The 5,000-nt window shown below is 51.4% G+C and overlaps 1 non-coding gene across 1 annotated transcript in view; it reads right to left on the bottom strand.

Moving 5' to 3' along the window:
* LOC124582160 overlaps nt 1-16 on the bottom strand; it is a 1,910-nt gene extending 1,894 nt beyond the window's left edge. Inside the window, exon 1 of the ribosomal RNA XR_006973760.1 lies at nt 1-16. This exon is cut by the window's left edge and continues 1,894 nt beyond it. This is a non-coding gene — a ribosomal RNA (small subunit ribosomal RNA).
* Between the last annotated feature and the right edge of the window lie 4,984 nt (nt 17-5,000).

Raw genomic sequence — 5,000 nt, 5'->3', positions numbered from 1 at the left:
CAGGATCAACCAGGGAGCTGCGTCAACTAGAGCTGAGCAGCCGGCCGCCCGGGAGTGTGTCCCGGGGGCCCGCGCGAACACGCAAGCGTCCGCTCAATTATTCTGCAAACAGGAGGAGGCTGAGCTCCCCTGCACGATACACCTCGAAACCCTCTCAGGTCCCGGCGGCGCGCAGCGCCGTCCTAAGTACTTGGTCGGGTTCGAGAGAGGCGCAATCGCCCGGAGTTTGGCGAGTAGACGCTTTAGGTGCGACCACCCGTGCTCCCAACTGAGCTTGCCGCTGCCGACAGAGGCCCGGGAGCGTGCTGTCGTGGCATTGCCGGCGGGAGACAACACGCGCCACCTACGGTGGCCGGCAGCTCCAACGCCAGCGCCACAGAAGGACAAAAGCCCCACTTGGGTGCCGAAGCGAACTCTCCCAGCACAGCGCACGCGCCAACACGTCCGCACAGCTGCGATACAAACCACCTGCGAGAACCGCAGAGGCGACCGAACAGCAGACGGCGTCGCGGCGCCGAGCGCCGGGCGGCGGCGCATCCTCAGCGCACACAGTCCTCAATCGGACCAGCACACTGCAGATGTCCACCGCGCTTCGCACCGGGCCCGCGAGGACCTACTTTGGCCGCACGGCGCCGCGTGCAGGGTGCGCCGGCGCGCAGCTGCGCCGCCTGCCGCCTCCGTCGGCCGGCGCGCCTGCCACTGGCCGCCCCCACCAGCCGGCTGTAGCGCGTGCGCCCACGCACCGCGCGGCCAGCACGCCGGGAGGCCCCCCCTCACCGGCCGGGGACGGTCCCACCCAGCCACCGCCGCGTATCGCTTCACACCCACATGCCATTCACGTTCGTGGGCATGGTGGGTATCGCTGAAACAACCGGTTGGTAGCTCAACCGATCGTCGCCATCACTGATTCACCTCTAGCGAGAACAACCGCACCACAACGGTTTACCAGTTGTTCATTTGCGTAACGTCACCAGCAAACGTAGACGTCCATCGCCATTTGCAAATTCAACGATTGTTGCATGCCTGTGTCAGGTGTCACGACACACTATGTCTGCCCACATACACGCAACAACATGTGCACGCTTCGCGAACACGTGGAAGGTGGCCCCCGTACGTATGCGATGTCCATTGCGCGAACGACTGTCAACCGGCCTCTGTCGCATGTCGCAGATGTGGAACGCAGTGCACCATGCTGTCACGGTGTGTGAGAAGAGACGACTACGTCTGACAACACGCGCCACTACATCAACAGACGGCTCATGCTGATCGCCATCCAGGGCATACCACACTGCAATCCGGCTCTTATAGGGAGACGACACATAGCTGAGTGCACAACAGTTGGACCGCATGGTTCGCCGTTGTTGGCGCAGTCGTTGTACGGTCACATGTACCACGATGTATCATTCAGTACATGAGGACCAATGTGCAGTACAGTGTGTGATTTGGACGTACAACATCAGCGGACAGTTGACACAGGCCGTACCACAGCGTAGGCTAAGTGCTTCGCCATGCGAATGCCAATGAACAACTGCGAAGGGCATTGAGCATGTACGTCCTGCTGCCATCCACATTACAGTGTATCGCTGCAAGGTGTTTAACATGAAGCGATACACTGGGGACCAGGCAGTGCGAGTAGCAAACTATATTGCGGGGGTTGCAGTTAGGCAACACTACACTAATTTAACGCGTCGTATGACAATTACAGAGCGGGTTAAGGCCCAACGTGTGTTGGGTTAAGGCCCAACGTGTGTTGGGTTAAGGCCCAACGTGTGTTGGGTTAAGGCCCAACGTGTGTTGGGTTAAGGCCCAACGTGTGTTGGGTTAAGGCCCAACGTGTGTTGGGTTAAGGCCCAACGTGTGTTGGGTTAAGGCCCAACGTGTGTTGGGTTAAGGCCCAACGTGTGTTGGGTTAAGGCCCAACGTGTGTTGGGTTAAGGCCCAACGTGTGTTGGGTTAAGGCCCAACGTGTGTTGGGTTAAGGCCCAACGTGTGTTGGGTTAAGGCCCAACGTGTGTTGGGTTAAGGCCCAACGTGTGTTGGGTTAAGGCCCAACGTGGGTTGGGTTAAGGCGCAACGTGGGTTGGGTTAAGGCCCAACGTGGGTTGGGTTAAGGCGCAACGTGGGTTGGGTTAAGGCGCAACGTGGGTTGGGTTAAGGCGCAACGTGGGTTAGGTTAAGGCGCAACGTGGGTTAGGTTAAGGCGCAACGTAGGTTAGGTTAAGGCGCAATATAGGTTAGGTTAAGGCGCAATATAGGTTAGGTTAAGGCGCAATATAGGTTAGGTTAAGGCGCAATATAGGTTAGGTTAAGGCGCAATATAGGTTAGGTTAAGGCGCAATATAGGTTAGGTTAAGGCGCAACGTAGGTTAGGTTAAGGCGCAACATAGGTTAGGTTAAGGCGCAACATAGGTTAGGTTAAGGCGCAACATGGGTTAGGTTAAGGCGCAATATAGGTTAGGTTAAGGCACAATATGGGTTAGGTTAAGGCACAATATGGGTTAGGTTAAGGCACAATATGGGTTAGGTTAAGGCACAATATGGGTTAGGTTAAGGCACAATATGGGTTAGGTTAAGGCACAATATGGGTTAGGTTAAGGCACAATATGGGTTAGGTTAAGGCACAATATGGGTTAGGTTAAGGCACAATATGGGTTAGGTTAAGGCACAATATGGGTTAGGTTAAGGCACAATATGGGTTAGGTTAAGGCACAATATGGGTTAGGTTAAGGCACAATATGGGTTAGGTTAAGGCACAATATGGGTTAGGTTAAGGCACAATATGGGTTAGGTTAAGGCACAATATGGGTTAGGTTAAGGCACAATATGGGTTAGGTTAAGGCACAATATGGGTTAGGTTAAGGCACAATATGGGTTAGGTTAAGGCACAATATGGGTTAGGTTAAGGCACAATATGGGTTAGGTTAAGGCACAATATGGGTTAGGTTAAGGCACAATATGGGTTAGGTTAAGGCACAATATGGGTTAGGTTAAGGCACAATATGGGTTAGGTTAAGGCACAATATGGGTTAGGTTAAGGCACAATATGGGTTAGGTTAAGGCACAATATGGGTTAGGTTAAGGCACAATATGGGTTAGGTTAAGGCACAATGTGGGTTAGGTTAAGGCACAACGTGGGTTAGGTTAAGGCACAACGTGGGTTAGGTTAAGGCACAACGTGGGTTAGGTTAAGGCACAACGTGGGTTAGGTTAAGGCACAACGTGGGTTAGGTTAAGGCACAACGTGGGTTAGGTTAAGGCACAACGTGGGTTAGGTTAAGGCACAACGTGGGTTAGGTTAAGGCACAACGTGGGTTAGGTTAAGGCACAATACGGGTTAGGTTAAGGCACAATACGGGTTAGGTTAAGGCACAATACGGGTTAGGTTAAGGCACAATACGGGTTAGGTTAAGGCACAATACGGGTTAGGTTAAGGCACAATACGGGTTAGGTTAAGGCACAATACGGGTTAGGTTAAGGCACAATACGGGTTAGGTTAAGGCACAATACGGGTTAGGTTAAGGCACAATACGGGTTAGGTTAAGGCACAATACGGGTTAGGTTAAGGCACAATACGGGTTAGGTTAAGGCACAATACGGGTTAGGTTAAGGCACAATACGGGTTAGGTTAAGGTACAATACGGGTTAGGTTAAGGCACAATACGGGTTAGGTTAAGGCACAATACGGGTTAGGTTAAGGCACAATACGGGTTAGGTTAAGGCACAATATGGGTTAGGTTAAGGCACAATATGGGTTAGGTTAAGGCACAATATGGGTTAGGTTAAGGCACAATATGGGTTAGGTTAAGGCACAATATGGGTTAGGTTAAGGCACAATATGGGTTAGGTTAAGGCACAATATGGGTTAGGTTAAGGCACAATATGGGTTAGGTTAAGGCACAATATGGGTTAGGTTAAGGCACAATATGGGTTAGGTTAAGGCACAATATGGCTTAGGTTAAGGCACAATATGGGTTAGGTTAAGGCACAATATGGGTTAGGTTAAGGCACAATATGGGTTAGGTTAAGGCACAATATGGGTTAGCTTAAGGCACAACGTGGGTTAGGTTAAGGCACAACGTGGGTTAGGTTAAGGCACAACGTGGGTTAGGTTAAGGCACAACGTGGGTTAGGTTAAGGCACAACGTGGGTTAGGTTAAGGCACAACGTGGGTTAGGTTAAGGCACAACGTGGGTTAGGTTAAGGCACAACGTGGGTTAGGTTAAGGCACAACGTGGGTTAGGTTAAGGCACAATACGGGTTAGGTTAAGGCACAATACGGGTTAGGTTAAGGCACAATACGGGTTAGGTTAAGGCACAATACGGGTTAGGTTAAGGCACAATACGGGTTAGGTTAAGGCACAATACGGGTTAGGTTAAGGCACAATACGGGTTAGGTTAAGGCACAATACGGGTTAGGTTAAGGCACAATACGGGTTAGGTTAAGGCACAATACGGGTTAGGTTAAGGCACAATACGGGTTAGGTTAAGGCACAACGTGGGTTAGGTTAAGGCACAACGTGGGTTAGGTTAAGGCACAACGTGGGTTAGGTTAAGGCACAACGTGGGTTAGGTTAAGGCACAACGTGGGTTAGGTTAAGGCACAACGTGGGTTAGGTTAAGGCACAACGTGGGTTAGGTTAAGGCACAATACGGGTTAGGTTAAGGCACAATACGGGTTAGGTTAAGGCACAATACGGGTTAGGTTAAGGCACAATACGGGTTAGGTTGAGGCACAATACGGGTTAGGTTAAGGCACAATACGGGTTAGGTTAAGGCACAATACGGGTTAGGTTAAGGCACAATACGGGTTAGGTTAAGGCACAATACGGGTTAGGTTAAGGCACAATACGGGTTAGGTTAAGGTACACATTGTTGTAAGGAAAGGTGTTTTGGGGGGGGGGGGGGGGCCGGTTTGTTGATTGTGATTATCGTAAGTAAATGACTGCGGCATCATCTGATTTGCCACGTCAGGGTGCACCTTTGGCTCATAACAGGCGGCG

The sequence above is a fragment of the Schistocerca americana genome, unplaced genomic scaffold (genome assembly GCF_021461395.2).
Source record: "Schistocerca americana isolate TAMUIC-IGC-003095 unplaced genomic scaffold, iqSchAmer2.1 HiC_scaffold_397, whole genome shotgun sequence".
NCBI lineage: Eukaryota > Metazoa > Arthropoda > Insecta > Orthoptera > Acrididae > Schistocerca > Schistocerca americana.
The sequence above is the reverse complement of the archived record's forward strand: the minus strand, read 5'-3'. Positions and strand labels throughout refer to the sequence as shown.